Genomic DNA, 23,159 nt, shown 5'->3' with positions numbered 1-23,159 from the left:
TAAATACAAAAGGAACAATGCCGCCATAAGTACAAGAATAAAAACCATTCTTACCGTCGGTGCTTTGGGAATTCCCTGTGAGACCAGTATTAGTTTCCGATACACCACTGGAGGTTCAATGAATTCCTTGGACCTTCACATTGACGATGAAACACTAAAATTACATCGGAATTAAATACAAAAGGCACAATGCCGCCCTAAGTACAAGAAAGAGACTCTTCTTACAGTCGGTGCTGTGAGCATTCCCTGTGAGACCAGTAATAGTATCCGATACACCACTGCAGTTTCTATCTATTCCTTGGACATACACATTGACGATGAAACACAGAAATTACATCGGAATTAAATACAAAAGGAACAATGCCGCCTTAAGTACAAGAATTGAGACTCTTCTTACCGTCGGTGCTTTGAGCATTCCCTGTGAGACCAGTATTAGTTTCCGATACACCACTGGAGGTTCAATTATTTCCTTGGACCTTCACATTGACGATGAAACACTGAAATTACGTCGGAATTAAATACAAAAGGCACAATGCTGCCTTAAGTACAAGAATAGAGACTCTTCTTACTGTCGGTGCTTTGAGCATTCCCTGTGAGACGAGTATTAGTTTCCGGTACACCACTGCAGGTTCAATGTATCCCCTTGGACCTTCACATTGACGATGAAACACAGAAATGGCGTCGGAATTAAATCCAAAACGCACAATGCCGCCTTAAGTACAAGAATAGAGACTCTTCTTACCGTCAAAGATTTGAGCATTCCCTGTGAGACCAGAACTAGTTTCCGCTACACCTCTGCGGGTTCAGTTTATTCCTTGGACCTTCACATTGACGATGAAACACAGAAATCGCATCGGAATTAAATACAAAAAGCACAATGCCGCCTTATGTACAAGAATAGAGACTCTTCTTACAGTCGGTGGTTAGAGCATTCCCTGTGAGACCAGTAATAGTATCCGATACACCACTGCAGGGTCATTCTATTCCTTGGACATACACATTGACGATGAAACACAGAAATTACATCGGAATTAAATACAAAAGGAACATTGCCGCCTTAAGTACAAGAATAGAGACTCTTCTTACCGTTGGTGCTTTGAGCATTCCCTGTGAGACCAGTATTAGTTTCCGATACACCACTGGAGGTTCAATGAATTCCTTGGACATCCACATTGACGATGAAACACTGAAATTACATCGGAATTAAATACAAAAGGCACAATGCCGCCTTATGTACAAGAATACAGATTCTTCTTACCGTCGGTGCTTTGAGCATTCCCTGTGAGACCAGTATTAGTTTCCGCTACACCTCTGCAGGTTCAGTTTATTCCTTGGACCTTCACATTGACGATGAAACACAGAAATCGCTTCGGAATTAAATACAAAAGGCACAATGCCGCCTTAAGTACAAGAATAGAGACTCTTCTTACAGTCGGTGCTTTGAGCATTCCCTGTGAGACCAGTATTAGATTCCGATACACCACTGCAGGTTCAATGTATTCCCTGGACCTTCACATTGACGATGAAACACAGAAATGGCATCGGAAGTAAATACAAAAGGCACAATGCCCCCATAAGTACAAGTATTGAGACTCTTCTTACAGTCGGTGCTTTGAGCATTCCCTGTGAGACCAGTAATAGTTTCCGCTACACCTCTGCAGGTTTAATGTATTCCTTGGACCTGCCCATTGACGATGAAACGCAGAAATTGCATCGGAATTAAATACAAAAGGCACAATGCCGCCTTAAGTACAAGAATAGAGACTCTTCTTACAGTCGGTGCTTTAAACATTCCCTGAGAGACCAGTATTAGTTTCCGATACCCCACTGCAGGTTCAATGTATTCCTAGGATCTACAAATTGACGATGATACACAGAAATCGGATAGGAATGAAATACAAAAGGCACAATGCCGCCTTAAGTACAAGAATTGAGACTCTTCTTACAGTCGGTGCTTTGAGCATTCCCTGTGAGACCAGTATTAGTTTCCGATACACCACCGCTGGTTCAATGTATTCCTTGGACCTTCACATTGACGATGAAACATAGAAATCGCATCGGAATTAAATACAAAAGGCACAATGCCGCCTTAAGTACAAGAATAGAGACTCTTCTTACAGTCGGTGCTTTGAGCATTCCCTGTGAGACCAGTATTATTTTCCGATACACCACTGCCGGTTCAATGTATTCCTTGGACCACCACATTGACGATGAAACACAGAAATCGCATCGGAATTGAATCCAAAACGCACAATGCCGGCATATGTACAAGAATACAGACTCTACTTACAGTCGGTGCTTTGAGCATTCCCTGTGAGACCAGTATTAGTTTCCGATACACCACTGCAGGTTCAATGTATTCCTTGGACCTTCACATTGACGATGAAATACAGAAATCGCATCGGAATCAAATAGAAATGGCACAATGCCGCCTAAAGTACAAGAATAGAGACACTTCTTACAGTCGGTGCTTTGAGCATTCCCTGTGAGATCAGTAATAGTATCCGATACACCACTGCAGGTTCAATCTATTCCTTGGACATACACATTGACGAAGAAACACTGAAATTACATGGGAATTAATTACAAAAGGAACAATGCCGAATTAAGTACAAGAATAGAGACTCTTCTTACCGTCGGTGCTTTGAGCATTCCCTGTAAGACCATTATTAGTTTCCGATACACCAATGGAGGTTCAATTAATTCCTTGGACATTCACAATGACGATGAAACACTGAAATTACATCGGAATTAAATACAAAAGGTACAATGCCGCCTTAAGTACAAGAATGGAGACTCTTCTTTTCGTCGGTGCTTTGAGCATTCCCTGTGAGACCAGTATTAGTTTCCGCTACACCTCTGCACGTTCAGTTTATTCCTTGGACCTTCACATTGACGATGAAACACAGAAATGGCATCGGAATTAAATACAAATGGCACAATGCCGCCTTACGTACAAGAATAGAGACTCTTCTTACAGTCGGTGCTTTGAGCATTCCATGTGAGACCAGTATTAGTATCCGCTACACCTCTGCAGGTTCAGTTTATTCCTTGGACCTTCACGTTGACGATGAAACACGGAAATCGCATCGCAATTAAATACAATAGGCACAATGCCGCCTTAAGTATAAGAATAGAGACTCTTCTTACAGTCGGTGCTTTGAGCATTCCCTGTGAGACCAGTATTAGTTTCCCCAACACCTCTGCAGTTTTAATTTTTTTCTTTGGACCTTCTCATTGACGATGAAACGCAGAAATCGCATCGGAATTAAATACAAAAGGCACAATGCGGCCTTAAGTACAAGAATAGAGACTCTTCTTACAGTCGGTGCTTTTAGCATTCCCTGTGAGACCAATATAAGTTTCCGATACACCACTGCATTTACAATGTATTCATTGGTCATTCACATTGACGATGATACACAGAAATCGCATCGGAATTAAGTACAAAAGGCACAATGCCGCCTTAAGTATGAGAATAGAGACTCTTCTTACAGTCGGTGCTTTGAGCATTCCCTGTGAGACCAGTTTTAGTTTCCGCTACACCTCTGCAGGTTCGGTTTATTCCTTGGCCCTTCACATTGACGATGAAACACAGAAATGGCATCCGAATTATATCCAAGGGGCATAATGCCGCCTTAAGTACAAGAATAGAGCCTCTTTTTACAGTCGGTGCTTTGAGCACTCCCTGTGAGACCAGTAATAGTATCCGATACACCACTGCAGGTTCAATCTATTCCTTGGACATACACAATGACGACGAAACACAGAGATTGCATCGGAATTAAATACAAAAGGAACAATGCCGCCTTAAGTACAAGAATAAAAACCATTCTTACCGTCGGTGCTTTGAGAATTCCCTGTGAGACCAGTATTAGTTTCCGATACACCACTGGAGGTTCAATGAATTCCTTGGACCTTCACATTGACGATGAAACACTGAAATTACATCGGAATTAAATACAAAAGGCACAATGCCGCCTTAAGTACAAGAAAGAGACTCTTCTTACAGTCGGTGCTGTGAGCATTCCCTGGGAGACCAGTAATAGTATCCGATACACCACTGCAGGTTCAATCTATTCCTTGGACATACACATTGACGATGAAACACAGTAATTTCATCGGAATTAAATACAAAAGGAACAATGCCGCCTTAAGTACAAGTATACAGACTCTTCTTACCGTCGGTGCTTTGAGCATTCCCTGTGCGACCAGTATTAGTTTCCGATACACCACTGGAGGTTCAATGAATTCCTTGGACCTTCCCATTGACGATGAAACACAGAAATCGCATCGGAATTAAATACAAAAGGCACAATGCCGCCTTAAGTACAAGAATAGAGACTCTTCTTACAGTCGGTGGTTAGAGCATTCCCTGTGAGACCAGTAATAGTATCCGATACACCACTGCAGGTTCATTCTATTTCTTGGACATACACATTGACGTGAAACACAGAAATTACATCGGAATTAAATACAAAAGGAACAATGCAGCCTTAAGTACAAGAATAGAGACTCTTCTTACCGTCGGTGCTTTGAGCATTCCCTGTGAGACCAGTATTAGTTTCCGATACACCACTGGAGGTTCAATGAATTCCTTGGACATTCACATTGACGATGAAACACTGAAATTACATCGGAATTAAATACAAACGGCACAATGCCGCCTTAAGTACAAGAATAGTGACTCTTCTTACAGTCGGTGATTTGAGAATTCCCTGTGAGACCAGTATTAGTTTCCGCTAAACCCCTGCAGGTTCAGTTTATTCCTTGGACCTTCACATTGACGATGAAACACAAAAATGGCATCGGAATTAAATACAAAAGGCACAATGCCGCCTTAAGTACAAGAATAGAGACTCTTCTTACCGTCGGTGCTTTGAGCATTCCCTGTGAGACCAGTAATAGTATCCGATACACCACTGCAGGTTCAATGTATTCCTTGGATCTACAAATTGACGATGATACACAGAAATCGGATAGGAATGAAATACAAAAGGCACAATGCCACCTTAAGTACAAGAATAGAGACTCTTCTTACAGTCGGTGCTTTGAGCATTCCCTGTGAGACCAGTATTAGTTTCCGATACACCACCGCAGGTTCAATGTATTCCTTGGACCTTCACATTGACGATGAAACATAGAAATCGCATCGGAATTAAATATAAAAGGCACAATGCCGCCTTAAGTACAAGAATAGAGACTCTTCTTACAGTCGGTGCTTTGAGCATTCACTGTGAGACCAGTATTAGTTTCCGCTACACCTCTGCAGGTTCAGTTTATTCCTTGGACCTTCACATTGACGATGAAACACAGAAATGGCATCGGAATTAAATACAAAAGGCACAATGCCGCCTTAAGTACAAGAATAGAGACTCTTCTTACAGTCGGTGCTTTGAGCATTCCCTGTGAGACCAGTATTATTTTCCGATACGCCACTGTAGGTTCAATGTATTCCTTGGACCTCCACATTGACGATGAAACACAGAAATCGCATCGGAATTAAATCCAAGACGCACAATGCCGGCATATGTACAAGAATACAGACTCTACTTACAGTCGGTGCTTTGAGCATTCCCTGTGAGACCAGTATTAGTTTCCGATACACCACTGCAGGTTCAATGTATTCCTTGGACCTTCACATTGACGATGAAATACAGAAATCGCATCGGAATCAAATACAAATGGCACAATGCCGCCTAAAGTACAAGAATAGAGACTCTTCTTACAGTCGGTGCTTTGAGCATTCCCTGTGAGATCAGTAATAGTATCCGATACACCACTGCAGGTTCAATCTATTCCTTGGACATACACATTGACGATGAAACACTGAAATTACATGGGAATTAATTACAAGAGGAACAATGCCGCCTTAAGTACAAGAATAGAGACCCTTCTTACCGTCGGTGCTTTGAGCATTCCCTGTAAGACCATTATTAGTTTCCGATACACCAATGGAGATTCAATTAATTCCTTGGACATTCACAATGATGATGAAACACTGAAATTACATCGGAATTAAATACAAAAGGTACAATGCCACCTTAAGTACAAGAATAGAGACTCTTCTTTCCGTCGGTGCTTTGAGCATTCCCTGTGAGACCAGTATTAGTTTCCGCTACACCTCTGCACGTTCAGTTTATTCCTTGGACCTTCACATTGACGATGAAACACAGAAATGGCATCGGAATTAAATACAAAAGGCACAATGCCGCCTTAAGTACAAGAATAGAGACTCTTCTTACAGTCGGTGCTTTGAGCATTCCCTGTGAGACCAGTATTAGTTTCCGCTACACCTCTGCAGGTTCAGTTTATTCCTTGGACCTTCACGTTGACGATGAAACACGGAAATCGCATCGCAATTAAATACAAAAGGCACAATGCCGCCTTAAGTATAAGAATAGAGACTCTTCTTACAGTCGGTGCTTTGAGCATTCCCTGTGAGACCAGTATTAGTTTCCGCTACACCTCTGCCGTTTTAATTTTTTTCCTTGGACCTTCACATTGACGATGAAACGCAGAAATCGCATCGGAATTAAATACAAAAGGCACAATGCGGCCTTAAGTACAAGAATAGAGACTCTTCTTACAGTCGGTGCTTTTAGCATTCCCTGTGAGACCAGTATAAGTTTCCGATACACCACTGCATTTACAATGTATTCATTGGTCCTTCAAATTGACGATGATACACAGAAATCGCATCGGAATTAAGTACAAAAGGCACAATGCCGCCTTAAGTATGAGAATAGAGACTCTTCTTACAGTCGGTGCTTTGAGCATTCCCTGTGAGACCAGTAATAGTATCCGATACACCACTGCAGGTTCAATGTATTCCCTGGACCTTCGCATTGACGATGAAACACAGAAATGGCATCGGAATTAAATACAAAAGGCACAATGCCGCCTTAAGTACAAGAAAGAGACTCTTCTTACAGTCGGTGCTTTGAGCATTCCCTGTGAGACCAGTTTTAGTTTCCGCTACACCTCTGCAGGTTCGGTTTATTCCTTGGCCCTTCACATTGACGATGAAACACAGAAATGGCATCGGAATTAAATACAAATGGCACAATGCCGCCTAAAGTACAAGAATAGAGACTCTTCTTACAGTCGGTGCTTTGAGCATTCCCTGTGAGATCAGTAATAGTATCCGATACACCACTGCAGGTTCAATCTATTCCTTGGACATACACATTGACGACGAAACACAGAGATTGCATCGGAATTAAATACAAAAGGAACAATGCCGCCTTAAGTAAAAGAATAAAAACCATTCTTACCGTCGGTGCTTTGAGAATTCCCTGTGAGACCAGTATTAGTTTCCGATACACCACTGGAGGTTCAATGAATTCCTTGGACCTTCACATTGACGATGAAACACTGAAATTACATCGGAATTAAATACAAAAGGCACAATGCCGCCTTAAGTACAAGAAAGAGACTCTTCTTACAGTCGGTGCTGTGAGCATTCCCTGTGAGACCAGTATTATTTTCCGATACGCCACTGTAGGTTCAATGTATTCCTGGGACCTCCACATTGACGATGAAACACAGAAATCGCATCTGAATTAAATCCAAAACGCACAATGCCGGCATATGTACAAGAATACAGACTCTACTTACAGTCGGTGCTTTGAGCATTCCCTGTGAGACCAGTATTAGTTTCCGATACACCACTGCAGGTTCAATGTATTCCTTGGACCTTCACATTGACGATGAAATACAGAAATCGCATCGGAATCAAATACAAATGGCACAATGCCGCCTAAAGTACAAGAATAGAGACTCTTCTTACCGTCGGTGCTTTGAGCATTCCCTGTGAGATCAGTAATAGTATCCGATACACCACTGCAGGTTCAATCTATTCCTTGGACATACACATTGACGATGAAACACTGAAATTACATGGGAATTAATTACAAAAGGAACAATGCCGCCTTAAGTACAAGAATAGAAACTCTTCTTACCGTCGGTGCTTTGAGCATTCCCTGTACGACCATTATTAGTTTCCGATACACCAATGGAGGTTCAATTAATTCCTTGGACATTCACAATGATGATGAAACACTGAAATTACATCGGAATTAAATACAAAAGGTACAATGCCACCTTAAGTACAAGAATTGAGACTCTTCTTTCCGTCGGTGCTTTGAGCATTCCCTGTGAGACCAGTATTAGTTTCCGCTACACCTCTGCACGTTCAGTTTATTCCTTGGACCTTCACATTGACGATGAAACACAGAAATGGCATCGGAATTAAATACAAAAGGCACAATGCCGCCTTAAGTACAAGAATAGAGACTCTTCTTACAGTCGGTGCTTTGAGCATTCCCTGTGAGACCAGTATTAGTTTCCGCTACACCTCTGCAGGTTCAGTTTATTCCTTGGACCTTCACGTTGACGATGAAACACGGAAATCGCAGCGCAATTAAATACAAAAGGCACAATGCCGCCTTAAGTATAAGAATAGAGACTCTTCTTACAGTCGGTGCTTTGAGCATTCCCTGTGAGACCAGTATTAGTTTCCGCTACACCTCTGCAGTTTTAATTTTTTTTCCTTGGACCTTCACATTTACGATGAAACGCAGAAATCGCATCGGAATTAAATACAAAAGGCACAATGCGGCCTTAAGTACAAGAATAGAGACTCTTCTTACAGTCGGTGCTTTTAGCATTCCCTGTGAGACCAGTATAAGTTTCCGATACACCACTGCATTTACAATGTATTCATTGGTCCTTCAAATTGACGATGATACACAGAAATCGCATCGGAATTAAGTACAAAAGGCACAATGCCGCCTTAAGTATGAGAATAGAGACTCTTCTTACAGTCGGTGCTTTGAGCATTCCCTGTGAGACCAGTAATAGTATCCGATACACCACTGCAGGTTCAATGTATTCCCTGGACCTTCGCATTGACGATGAAACACAGAAATGGCATCGGAATTAAATACAAAAGGCACAATGCCGCCTTAAGTACAAGAAAGAGACACTTCTTACAGTCGGTGCTTTGAGCATTCCCTGTGAGACCAGTTTTAGTTTCCGCTACACCTCTGCAGGTTCGGTTTATTCCTTGGCCCTTCACATTGACGATGAAACACAGAAATGGCATCGGAATTAAATCCAAAGGGCATAATGCCGCCTTAAGTACAAGAATAGAGCCTCTTTTTACAGTCGGTGCTTTGAGCACTCCCTGTGAGACCAGTAATAGTATCCGATACACCACTGCAGGTTCAATCTATTCCTTGGACATACACATTGACGACGAAACACAGAGATTGCATCGGAATTAAATACAAAAGGAACAATGCCGCCTTAAGTACAAGAATAAAAACCATTCTTACCGTCGGTGCTTTGAGAATTCCCTGTGAGACCAGTATTAGTTTCCGATACACCACTGGAGGTTCAATGAATTCCTTGGACCTTCACATTGACGATGAAACACTGAAATTACATCGGAATTTAATACAAAAGGCACAATGCCGCCTTAAGTACAAGAAAGAGACTCTTCTTACAGTCGGTGCTGTGAGCATTCCCTGGGAGACCAGTAATAGTATCCGATACACCACTGCAGCTTCAATCTATTCCTTGGACATACACATTGACTATGAAACACAGTAATTTCATCGGAATTAAATACAAAAGGAACAATGCCGCCTTAAGTACAAGTATAGGGACTCTTCTTACCGTCGGTGCTTTGAGCATTCCCTGTGAGACCAGTATTAGTTTCCGAAACACCACTGGAGGTTCAATGAATTCCTTGGACCTTCCCATTGACGATGAAACACTGAAATTACATCGGAATTAAATACAAAAGGCACAATGCCGCCTTAAGTACAAGAATAGAGACTCTTCTTACAGTCGGAGCTTTGAGCATTCCCTGTGAGACCAGTAATAGTAACCGATACACCACTGCTGGATCAATGTATTCCTTGGACTTTCACATTGACGATGAAACACAGAAATGGCATCGGAATTAAATACAAAAGGCACAATGCCGCCTTAAGTACAAGAATAGTGACTCTTCTTACAGTCGGTGATTTGAGAATTCCCTGTGAGACCAGTATTAGTTTCCGCTAAACCCCTGCAGGTTCAGTTTTTTCCTTGGACCTTCACATTGACGATGAAACACAAAAATGGCATCGGAATTAAATACAAAAGGCACAATGCCGCCTTAAGTACAAGGATAGAGACTCTTCTTACCGTCGGTGCTTTGAGCATTCCCTGTGAGACCAGTAATGGTATCCGATACACCACTGCAGGTTCAATCTATTCCTTGGACATACACATTGACGATGAAACACAGAAATTACATCGGAATTAAATACCAAAGGAACAATGCCGCCTTAAGTACAAGAATAGAGACTCTTCTTACAGTCGGTGCTTTGAGCATTCCCTGTGAGACCAGTATTAGTTTCCGCTACACCTCTGCAGGTTCAGTTTTTTCCCTGGACCTTCACATTGACGATGAAACACAGAAATGACATCGGAATTAAATACAAAAGGCACAGTGCCGCCTTAAGTACAAGAATAGAGACTCTTCTTACAGTCGGTGCTTTGAGCATTCCCTGTGAGACCAGTAATAGTACCCGATACACCACTGCAGGTTCAATGTATTCCATGGACCTTCACGTTGACGATGAAACACAGAGATCGCATCGGAATCAAATACAAAAGGCACAATGCCGCCTTAAGTACAAGAATAGAGACTCTTCTTACAGTCGGTGCTTTGAGCATTCCCTGTGAGACCAGTAATAGTATCCGATACACCACTGCAGGTTCAATCTATTCCTTGGACATACACATTGACGATGAAACACAGAAATTACATCGGAATTAAATACCAAAATAACAATGCCGCCTTAAGTACAAGAATAGAGACTCTTCTTACAGTCGGTGCTTTGAGCATTCCCTGTGAGACCAGTATTAGTTTCCGCTACACCTCTACAGGTTCAGTTTTTTCCCTGGACCTTCACATTGACGATGAAACACAGAAATGGCAACGGAATTAAATACAAAAGGCACAATGCCGCCTTAAGTACAAGAATAGAGACTCTTCTTACAGTCGGTGCTTTGAGCATTCCCTGTGAGACCAGTATTAGTTTCCGCTACACCTCTGCAGGTTTAGTTTATTCCTTGGACCTTCACGTTGACGATGAAACACGGAAATCGCTTCGCAATTAAATACAAAAGGCACAATGCCGCCTTAAGTATAAGAATAGAGACTCTTATTACAGTCGGTGCTTTGAGCATTCCCTGTGAGACCAGTATTAGTTTCCGCTACACCTCTGCAGTTTTAATTTTTTTCCTTGGACCTTCACATTGACGATGAAACGCAGAAATCGCATCGGAATTAAATACAAAAGGCACAATGCGGCCTTAAGTACAAGAATAGAGACTCTTCTTACAGTCGGTGCTTTTAGCATTCCCTGTGAGACCAGTATAAGTTTCCGATACACCACTGCATTTACAATGTATTCATTGGTCCTTCAAATTGACGATGATACACAGAAATCGCATCGGAATTAAGTACAAAAGGCACAATGCCGCCTTAAGTATGAGAATAGAGACTCTTCTTACAGTCGGTGCTTTGAGCATTCCCTGTGAGACCAGTTATAGTATCCGATACACCTCTGCAGGTTCAATGTATTCCCTGGACCTTCGCATTGACGATGAAACACAGAAATGGCATCGGAATTAAATACAAAAGGCACAATGCCGCCTTAAGTACAAGAAAGAGACTCTTCTTACAGTCGGTGCTTTGAGCGTTCCCTATGACACCAGTTTTAGATTCCGCTACACCTCTGCAGGTTCGGTTTATTCCTTGGCCCTTCACATTGACGATGAAACACAGAAATGGCATCGGAATTAAATCCAAAGGGCATAATGCCGCCTTAAGTACAAGAATAGAGCCTCTTTTTACAGTCGGTGCTTTGAGCACTCCCTGTGAGACCAGTAATAGTATCCGATACACCACTGCAGGTTCAATCTATTCCTTGGACATACACATTGACGACGAAACACAGAGATTGCATCGGAATTAAATACAAAAGGAACAATGCCGCCTTAAGTACAAGAATAAAAACCATTCTTACCGTCGGTGCTTTGAGAATTCCCTGTGAGACCAGTATTAGTTTCCGATACACCACTGGAGGTTCAATGAATTCCTTGGACCTTCACATTGACGATGAAACACTGAAATTACATCGGAATTAAATACAAAAGGCACAATGCCGCCTTAAGTACAAGAAAGAGACTCTTCATACAGTCGGTGCTGTGAGCATTCCCTGTGAGACCAGTATTATTTTCCGATACGCCACTGTAGGTTCAATGTATTCCTTGGACCTCCACATTGACGATGAAACACAGAAATCGCATCTGAATTAAATCCAAAACGCACAATGCCGGCATATGTACAAGAATACAGACTCTACTTACAGTCGGTGCTTTGAGCATTCCCTGTGAGACCAGTATTAGTTTCCGATACACCACTGCAGGTTCAATGTATTCCTTGGACCTTCACATTGACGATGAAATACAGAAATCGCATCGGAATCATTTACAAATGGCACAATGCCGCCCAAAGTACAAGAATAGAGACTCTTCTTACAGTCGGTGCTTTGAGCATTCCCTGTGAGATCAGTAATAGTATCCGATACACCACTGCAGGTTCAATCTATTCCTTGGACATACACATTGACGATGAAACACTGAAATTACATGGGAATTAATTACAAAAGGAACAATGCCGCCTTAAGTACAAGAATAGAGACTCTTCTTACCGTCGGTGCTTTGAGCATTCCCTGTAAGACCATTATAAGTTTCCGATACACCAATGGAGGTTCAATTAATTCCTTGGACATTCACAATGATGATGAAACACTGAAATTACATCGGAATTAAATACAAAAGGTACAATGCCACCTTAAGTACAAGAATAGAGACTCTTCTTTCCGTCGGTGCTTTGAGCATTCCCTGTGAGACCAGTATAAGTTTCCGATACACCACTGCATTTACAATGTATTCATTGGTCCTTCAAATTGACGATGATACACAGAAATCGCATCGGAATTAAGTACAAAAGGCACAATGCCGCCTTAAGTATGAGAATAGAGACTCTTTTTACAGTCGGTGCTTTGAGCATTCCCTGTGAGACCAGTAAAAGTATCCGATACACCACTGCAGGTTCAATGTATTCCCTGGACCTTCGCATTGACGATGAAACACAGAAATGGCATCGGAATTAAATACAAAAGGCACAATGCCGCCTTAAGTACAAGAAAGAGACTCTTCTTACAGTCGGTGCTTTGAGCATTCCCTGTGAGACCAGTTTTAGTTTCCGCTACACCTCTGCAGGTTCGGTTTATTCCTTGGCCCTTCACATTGACGATGAAACACAGAAATGGCATCGGAATTAAATCCAAAGGGCATAATGCCGCCTTAAGTACAAGAATAGAGCCTCTTTTTACAGTCGGTGCTTTGAGCACTCCCTGTGAGACAAGTAATAGTATCCGATACACCACTGCAGGTTCAATCTATTCCTTGGACATACACATTGACGACGAAACACAGAGATTGCATCGGAATTAAATACAAAAGGAACAATGCCGCCTTAAGTACAAGAATAAAAACCATTCTTACCGTCGGTGCTTTGAGAATTTCCTGTGAGACCAGTATTAGTTTCCGATACACCACTGGAGGTTCAATGAATTCCTTGGACCTTCACATTGACGATGAAACACTGAAATTTCATCGGAATTAAATACAAAAGGCACAATGCCGCCTTAAGTACAAGAAAGAGACTCTTCTTACAGTCGGTGCTGTGAGCATTCCCTGGGAGACCAGTAATAGTATACGATACACCACTGCAGGTTCAAACTATTCCTTGGACATACACATTGACGATGAAACACAGTAATTTCATCGGAATTAAATACAAAAGGAACAATGCCGCCTTAAGTACAAGTATAGAGACTCTTCTTACCGTCGGTGCTTTGAGCATTCCCTGTGAGACCAGTATTAGTTTCCGATACACCACTGGAGGTTCAATGAATTCCTTGGACCTTCCCATTGACGATGAAACACTGAAATTACATCGGAATTAAATACAAAAGGCACAATGCCGCCTTAAGTACAAGAATAGAGACTCTTCTTACCGTCGGTGCTTTGAGCATTCCCTGTGTGACTAGTAATAGTATCCGATACACCACTGTAGGTTCAATGTATTCCTTGGACCTTCACATTGACGATGAAACATAGAAATCGCATCGGAATTAAATACAAAAGGCACAATGCCGCCTTAAGTACAAGAATAGAGACTCTTCTTACAGTCGGAAATTGAGCATTCCCTGTGAGACCAGTAATAGTAACCGATACACCACTGCTGGATCAATGTATTCCTTGGACTTTCACATTAACGATGAAACACAGAAATGGCATCGGAATTAAATACAAAAGGCACAATGCCGCCTTAAGTACAAGAATAGTGACTCTTCTTACAGTCGGTGATTTGAGAATTCCCTGTGAGACCAGTATTAGTTTCCGCTAAACCCCTGCAGGTTCAGTTTTTTCCTTGGACCTTCACATTGACGATGAAACAAAAAAATGGCATCGGAATTAAATACAAAAGGCACAATGCCGCCTTAAGTACAAGGATAGAGACTCTTCTTACCGTCGGTGCTTTGAGCATTCCCTGTGAGACCAGTAATAGTATCCGATACACCACTGCAGGTTCAATCTATTCCTAGGACATACACATTGACGATGAAACACAGAAATTACATCGGAATTAAATACCAAAGGAACAATGCCGCCTTAAGTACAAGAATAGAGACTCTTCTTACAGTCGGTGCTTTGAGCATTCCCTGTGAGACCAGTATTAGTTTCCGCTACACCTCTGCAGGTTCAGTTTTTTCCCTGGACCTTCACATTGACGATGAAACACAGAAATGACATCGGAATTAAATACAAAAGGCACAATGCCGCCTTAAGTACAAGAATAGAGACTCTTCTTACAGTCGGTGCTTTGAGCATTCCCTGTGAGACCAGTAATAGTGCCCGATACACCACTGCAGGTTCAATGTATTCCATGGACCTCCACGTTGACGATGAAACACAGAGATCGCATCGGAATCAAATACAAAAGGCACAATGCCGCCTTAAGTACAAGAATAGAGACTCTTCTTACAGTCGGTGCTTTGAGCATTCCCTGTGAGACCAGTAATAGTATCCGATACACCACTGCAGGTTCAATCTATTCCTTGGACATACACATTGACGATGAAACACAGAAATTACATCGGAATTAAATACCAAAGGAACAATGCCGCCTTAAGTACAAGAATAGAGACTCTTCTTACAGTCGGTGCTTTGAGCATTCCCTGTGAGACCAGTATTAGTTTCCGCTACACCTCTACAGGTTCAGTTTTTTCCCTGGACCTTCACATTGACGATGAAACACAGAAATGGCATCGGAATTAAATACAAAAGGCACAATGCCGCCTTAAGTACAAGAATAGAGTTTCTTCTTACAGTCGGTGCTTTGAGCATTCCCTGTGAGACCAGTAATAGTACCCGATACACCACTGCAGGTTCAATGTATTCCATGGACCTTCACGTTGACGATGAAACACAGAGATCGCATCGGAATCAAATACAAAAGGCACAATGCCGCCTTAAGTACAAGAATAGAGACTCTTCTTACTGTCGGTGCTTTGAGCATTCCCTGTGAGACCAGTATTAGTCTCCGCTACACCTCTGCAGTTTCAGTTTATTCATTTGAGCTTCACATTGTCGATGAAACACAGAAATGGCATCGGAATTAAATACAAAAGGCACAATGCCGCCTTAAGTACAAGAATAGAGACTCTTCTTGCAGTCGGTGATTTGAGAATTCCCTGTGAGACTAGTATTATTTCCCGCTACACCCCTGCAGGTTCCGTTTATTCCTTGGACCATCACATTGACAATGAAACACAAAAATGGCATCGGAATTAAATCCAAAACGCACAATGCCGCCTTAAGCAGAAGAACAGAGACTCTTCTTACAGTCGGTGCTTTGAGCATTCCCTGTGAGACCAGTAATAGTATCCGATACACCACTGCAGGTTCAATGTATTCCTTGGACACACACATTGACGATGAAACACAGAAATTACATCGGAATTAAATACAAAAGTAACAACGCCGCCTTAAGTACAAGAATAGAGACTCTTCTTACAGTCGGTGCTTTGAGCATTCCCTGTGAGACCAGCATTAGTTTCCGCTACACCTCTGCAGGTTCGGTTTATTCTTTGGACCTTCACATTGACGATGAAACACAGAAATGGCATCGGAATTAGATCCAAAGGGCACAATGCCGCCTTAAGTGCAAGAATAGCGACTCTTCTTACAGTCGGTGCTTTGAGCATTCCCTGTGAGACCAGTAATAGTATCCGATACACCACTGCAGTTTTAATCTATTCCTTGGACATACACATTGACGACGAAACACAGAGATTACATCGGAATTAAATACAAAAGGAACAATGCCGCCTTAAGTACAAGAATAAAAACCATTCTTACCGTCGGTGCTTTGAGAATTCCCTGTGAGACCAGTATTAGTTTCCGATACACCACTGGAGGTTCAATGAATTCCTTGGACGTTCACATTGACGATGAAACACTGAAATTACATCGGAATTAAATACAAAAGGCACAATGACGCCTTAAGTACAAGAAAGAGACTCTTCTTACAGTCGGTGCTGTGAGCATTCCCTGTGAGACCAGTAATAGTATCCGATACACCACTGCAGGTTCAATCTATTCCTTGGACATACACATTGACGATGAAACACCGAAATTACATCGGAATTAAATACAAAACGAACAATGCCGCCTTAAGTACAAGAATAGAGACTCTTCCTACCGTCGGTGCTTTGAGCATTCCCTGTGAGACCAGTATTAGTTTCCGATACACCACTGCAGGTTCAATGAATTCCTTGGACCTTCACATTGACGATGATACACTAAAATTACATCGGAATTAAATACAAAAGGCACAATGCCGCCTTAAGTACAAGAATAGAGACACTTCTTACAGTCGGTGCTTTGAGCATTAACTGTGAGACCAGTAATAGTATTCGATACACCACTGCAGGTTCAATCTATTCCTTGGACATACACATAGACGATGAAACACAGAAATTACATCGGAATTAAATACAAAAGGAACAATGCCGCCTTAAGTACAAGAATAGAGACTCTTCTTACCGTCGGTGCTTTGAGCATTCCCTGTGAGACCAGTATTAGTTTCCGATACACCACTGCAGGTTCAATGTATTCCTTGGACCTTCACATTGACGATGAAACACTGAAATTACATCGGAATTGTACAAAAGGCACAATGCCGCCTTAAGTACAAGAATAGAGACTCTTCTTACCGTCGGTGCTTTGATCATTCCCTGTGAGACCAGTATTAGTTTCCGATACACCTCTGCAGGTTCAGTTTATTCCTTGGACCTTCACATTGACGATGAAACACAGAAATCTCATCGGAATTAAATACAAAAGGCACAATGCCGCCTTAAGTACAAGAATGGAGACTCTTCTTACAGTCGGTGCTTTGAGCATTCCCTGTGAGACCAGTAGTAGTTTCCGCTACACCTCTGCAGGTTCAGTTTATTCCTTGGACCTTCACATTGACGATGAAACACAGAAATGGCATCGGAATTAAATACAAAAGGCACAATGCCGCCTTAAGTACAAGAATAGAGACACTTCTTACAGTCGGTGGTTAGAGCATTCCCTGTGAGACCAGTAATAGTATCCGATACACCACTGCAGGTTCATTCTATTCCTTGGACATACACATTGACGATGAAACACAGAAATTACATCGGAATTAAATACAAACGGCACAATGCCGCCTTAAGTACAAGAATAGAGACTCTTCTTACCGTCGGTGCTTTGAGCATTCCCTGTGAGACCAGTATTAGTTTCCGATACACCACTGCAGGTTCAATGTATTCCTTGGACCTTCACATTGACGATGAAACACTGAAATTACATCGGAATTAAATACAAAAGGCACAATGCCGCCTTAAGTACAAGAATAGAGACTCTTCTTACCGTCGGTGGTTTGAGCATTCCCTGTGAGACCAGTATTATTTTCCGATACACCACTGGAGGTTCAATGAATTCCTTGGACATTCACATTGACGATGAAACACTGAAATTACATCGGAATTAAATACAAACGGCACAATGCCGCCATAAGTACAAGAATAGAGACTCTTCTTACAGTCGGTGCTCTGAGCTTTCCCTGTGAGACCAGTAATAGTATTCGATACACCACTGCAGGTTCAATCTATTCCTTGGACATACACATTGACGATGAAACACAGAAATTACATCGGAATTAAATACAAAAGGAACAATGCCGCCTTAAGTACAAGAATAGAGACTCTTCTTACTGTCGGTGCTTTGAGCATTCCCTGTGAGACCAGTATTAGTTTCCGATACACCACTGCAGGTTCAAAGTATTCCTTGGACCTTCACATTGACGATGAAACACTGAAATTACATCGGAATTAAATACAAAAGGCACAATGCCGCCTGAAGTACAAGAATAGAGACTCTTCTTACCGTCGGTGCTTTGATCATTCCCTGTGAGACCAGTAGTAGTTTCCGCTACACCTCTGCAGGTTCAGTTTATTCCTTGGACCTTCACATTGACGATGAAACACAGAAATGGCATCGGAATTAAATACAAAAGGCACAATGCCGCCTTAAGTACAAGAATAGAGACTCTTCTTACAGTCGGTGCTTTGAGCACTCCCTGTGGGACCAGTATTAGTTTCCAATACACCACTGCAGGTTCAATGTATTCCGTGGACCTTCACATTGACGATGAAACACAGAAATGGCATCCGAAGTAAATACATAAGGCACAATGCCCCCATAAGTACAAGAATAGAGACTCTTCTTACAGTCTGTGCTTTGAGCATTCCCTGTGAGACCAGTAATAGTTTCCGCTACACCTCTGCAGGTTCAATGTATTCCTTGGACCTGCCCATTGACGATGGAACGCAGAAATCGCATCGGAATTAAATACAAAAGGCACAATGCCGCCCTAAGTACAAGAATAGAGACTCTTTTTACAGTCGGTGCTTTAAACATTCCCTGTGAGACCAGTATTAGTTTCCGATACACCACTGCAGGTTCAATGTAATCCTTGTATCTTCAAATTGACGATGATACACAGAAATCGGATAGGAATGAAATACAAAAGGCACAATGCCGCCTTAAGTACAAGAATAGAGACTCTTCTTACCGTTGGTGGTTTGAGCATTCCCTGTGAGACCAGTATTATTTTCCGATACACCACTGGAGGTTCAATGAATTCCTTGGACATTCACATTGACGATGAAACACTGAAATTACATCGGAATTAAATACAAACGGCACAATGCCGCCATAAGTACAAGAATAGAGACTCTTCTTACAGTCGGTGCTTTGAGCTTTCCCTGTGAGACTAGTAATAGTATTCGATACACCACTGCAGGTTCAATCTATTCCTTGGACATACACATTGACGATGAAACACAGAAATTACATCGGAATTAAATACAAAAGGAACAATGCCGCCTAAAGTACAAGAATAGAGACTCTTCTTACCGTCGGTGCTTTGAGCATTCCCTGTGAGACCAGTATTAGTTTCCGATACACCACTGCAGGTTCAAAGTATTCCTTGGACCTTCACATTGACGATGAAACACTGAAATTACATCGGAATTAAATACAAAAGGCACAATGCCGCCTGAAGTACAAGAATAGAGACTCTTCTTACCGTCGGTGCTTTGATCATTCCCTGTGAGACCAGTATTAGTTTCCGATACACCTCTGCAGCTTCATTTTATTCCTTGGACCTACACATTGACGATGAAACACAGAAATCTCATCGGAATTAAATACAAAAGGCACAATGCCGCCTTAAGTACAAGAATAGAGACTCTTCTTACAGTCGGTGCTTTGAGCATTCCCTGTGAGACCAGTAGTAGTTTCCGCTACACCTCTGCAGGTTCAGTTTATTCCTTGGACCTTCACATTGACGATGAAACACAGAAATGGCATCGGAATTAAATACAAAAGGCACAATGCCGCCTTAAGTACAAGAATAGAGACTCTTCCTACAGTCGGTGCTTTGAGCACTCCCTGTGGGACCAGTATTAGTTTCCAATACACCACTGCAGGTTCAATGTATTCCGTGGACCTTCACATTGACGATGAAACACAGAAATGGCATCCGAAGTAAATACAAAAGGCACAATGCCCCCATAAGTACAAGAATAGAGACTCTTCTTACAGTCTGTGCTTTGAGCATTCCCTGTGAGACCAGTAATAGTTTCCGCTACACCTCTGCAGGTTCAATGTATTCCTTGGACCTGCTCATTGACGATGAAACGCAGAAATCGCATCGGAATTAAATACAAAAGGCTCAATGCCGCCCTAAGTACAAGAATAGAGACTCTTTTTACAGTCGGTGCTTTAAACATTCCCTGTGAGACCAGTATTAGTTTCCGATACACCACTGCAGGTTCAATGTAATCCTTGGATCTTCAAATTGACGATGATACACAGAAATCGGATAGGAATGAAATACAAAAGGCACAATGCCGCCTTAAGTACAAGAATAGAGACTCTTCTTACAGTCGGTGCTTTGAGCATTCCCTGTGAGACCAGTATTAGTTTCCGATACACCACCGCAGGTTCAATGTATTCCTTGGACCTTCACATTGACGATGAAACACAGAAAACGCATCGGAATTAAATACAAAAGGCACAATGCCGCCTTAAGTACAAGAATAGAGACTCTTCTTACAGTCGGTGTTTTGAGCATTCATTGTGAGACCAGTAGTAGTTTCCGCTACACCTCTGCAGGTTCAGTTTATTCCTTGGACCTTCACACTGACGATGAAACACAGAAATGGCATCGGAATTAAATACAAAAGGCACAATGCCGCCTTAAGTACAAGATTAGAGACTCTTCTTACAGTCGGTGCTTTGAGCATGCCCTGTGGGACCAGTATTAGTTTCCGATACACCACTGCAGGTTCAATGTATTCCGTGGACCTTCACATTGACGATGAAACACAGAAATGGCATCCGAAGTAAATACAAAAGGCACAATGCCCCCATAAGTACAAGAATAGAGACTCTTCTTACAGTCTGTGCTTTGAGCATTCCCTGTGAGACCAGTAATAGTTTCCGCTACACCTCTGCAGGTTCAATGTATTCCTTGGACCTGCCCATTGACGATGAAACGCAGAAATCGCATCGGAATTAAATACAAAAGGCACAATGCCGCCCTAAGTACAAGAATAGAGACTCTTTTTACAGTCGGTGCTTTAAACATTCCCTGTGAGACCAGTATTAGTTTCCGATACACCACTGCAGGTTCAATGTAATCCTTGGATCTTCAAATTGACGATGATACACAGAAATCGGATAGGAATGAAATACAAAAGGCACAATGCCGCCTTAAGTACAAGAATAGAGACTCTTCTTACCGTCGGTGGTTTGAGCATTCCCTGTGAGACCAGTATTATTTTCCGATACACCACTGGAGGTTCAATGAATTCCTTGGACATTCACATTGACGATGAAACACTGAAATTACATCGGAATTAAATACAAACGGCACAATGCCGCCATAAGTACAAGAATAGAGACTCTTCTTACAGTCGGTGCTTTGAGCTTTCCCTGTGAGACTAGTAATAGTATTCGATACACCACTGCAGGTTCAATCTATTCCTTGGACATACACATTGACGATGAAACACAGAAATTACATCGGAATTAAATACAAAAGGAACAATGCCGCCTTAAGTACAAGAATAGAGACTCTTCTTACCGTCGGTGCTTTGAGCATTCCCTGTGAGACCAGTATTAGTTTCCGATACACCACTGCAGGTTCAAAGTATTCCTTGGACCTTCACATTGACGATGAAACACTGAAATTACATCGGAATTAAATACAAAAGGCACAATGCCGCCTGAAGTACAAGCATAGTGACTCTTCTTACCGTCGGTGCTTTGATCATTCCCTGTGAGACCAGTATCAGTTTCCGATACACCTCTGCAGCTTCAGTTTATTCCTTGGACCTACACATTGACGATGAAACACAGAAATCTCATCGGAATTAAATACAAAAGGCACAATGCCGCCTTAAGTACAAGAATAGAGACTCTTCTTACAGTCGGTGCTTTGAGCATTCCCTGTGAGACCAGTAGTAGTTTCCGCTACACCTCTGCAGGTTCAGTTTATTCCTTGGACCTTCACATTGACGATGAAACACAGAAATGGCTTCGGAATTAAATACAAGAGGCACAATGCCGCCTTAAGTACAAGAATAGAGACTCTTCTTACAGTCGGTGCTTTGAGCACTCCCTGTGGGACCAGTATTAGTTTCCAATACACCACTGCAGGTTCAATGTATTCCGTGGACCTTCACATTGACGATGAAACACAGAAATGGCATCCGAAGTAAATACAAAAGGCACAATGCCCCCATAAGTACAAGAATAGAGACTCTTCTTACAGTCTGTGCTTTGAGCATTCCCTGTGAGACCAGTAATAGTTTCCGCTACACCTCTGCAGGTTCAATGTATTCCTTGGACCTGCCCATTGACGATGAAACGCAGAAATCGCATCGGAATTAAATACAAAAGGCACAATGCCGCCCTAAGTACAAGAATAGAGACTCTTTTTACAGTCGGTGCTTTAAACATTCCCTGTGAGACCAGTATTGGTTTCCGATACACCACTGCAGGTTCAATGTAATCCTTGGATCTTCAAATTGACGATGATACACAGAAATCGGATAGGAATGAAATACAAAAGGCACAATGCCGCCTTAAGTACAAGAATAGAGACTCTTCTTACAGTCGGTGCTTTGAGCATTCCCTGTGAGACCAGTATTAGTTTCCGATACACCACCGCAGGTTCAATGTATTCCTTGGACCTTCACATTGACGATGACACACAGAAATCGCATCGGAATTAAATACAAAAGGCACAATGCCGCCTTAAGTACAAGAATAGAGACTCTTCTTACAGTCGGTGCTTTGAGCATTCATTGTGAGACCAGTAGTAGTTTCCGCTACACCTCTGCAGGTTCAGT

The sequence above is a fragment of the Schistocerca americana genome, chromosome 7, assembly GCF_021461395.2.
Source record: "Schistocerca americana isolate TAMUIC-IGC-003095 chromosome 7, iqSchAmer2.1, whole genome shotgun sequence".
Taxonomy (NCBI): domain Eukaryota; kingdom Metazoa; phylum Arthropoda; class Insecta; order Orthoptera; family Acrididae; genus Schistocerca; species Schistocerca americana.
This window is presented reverse-complemented; position numbering follows the sequence as displayed.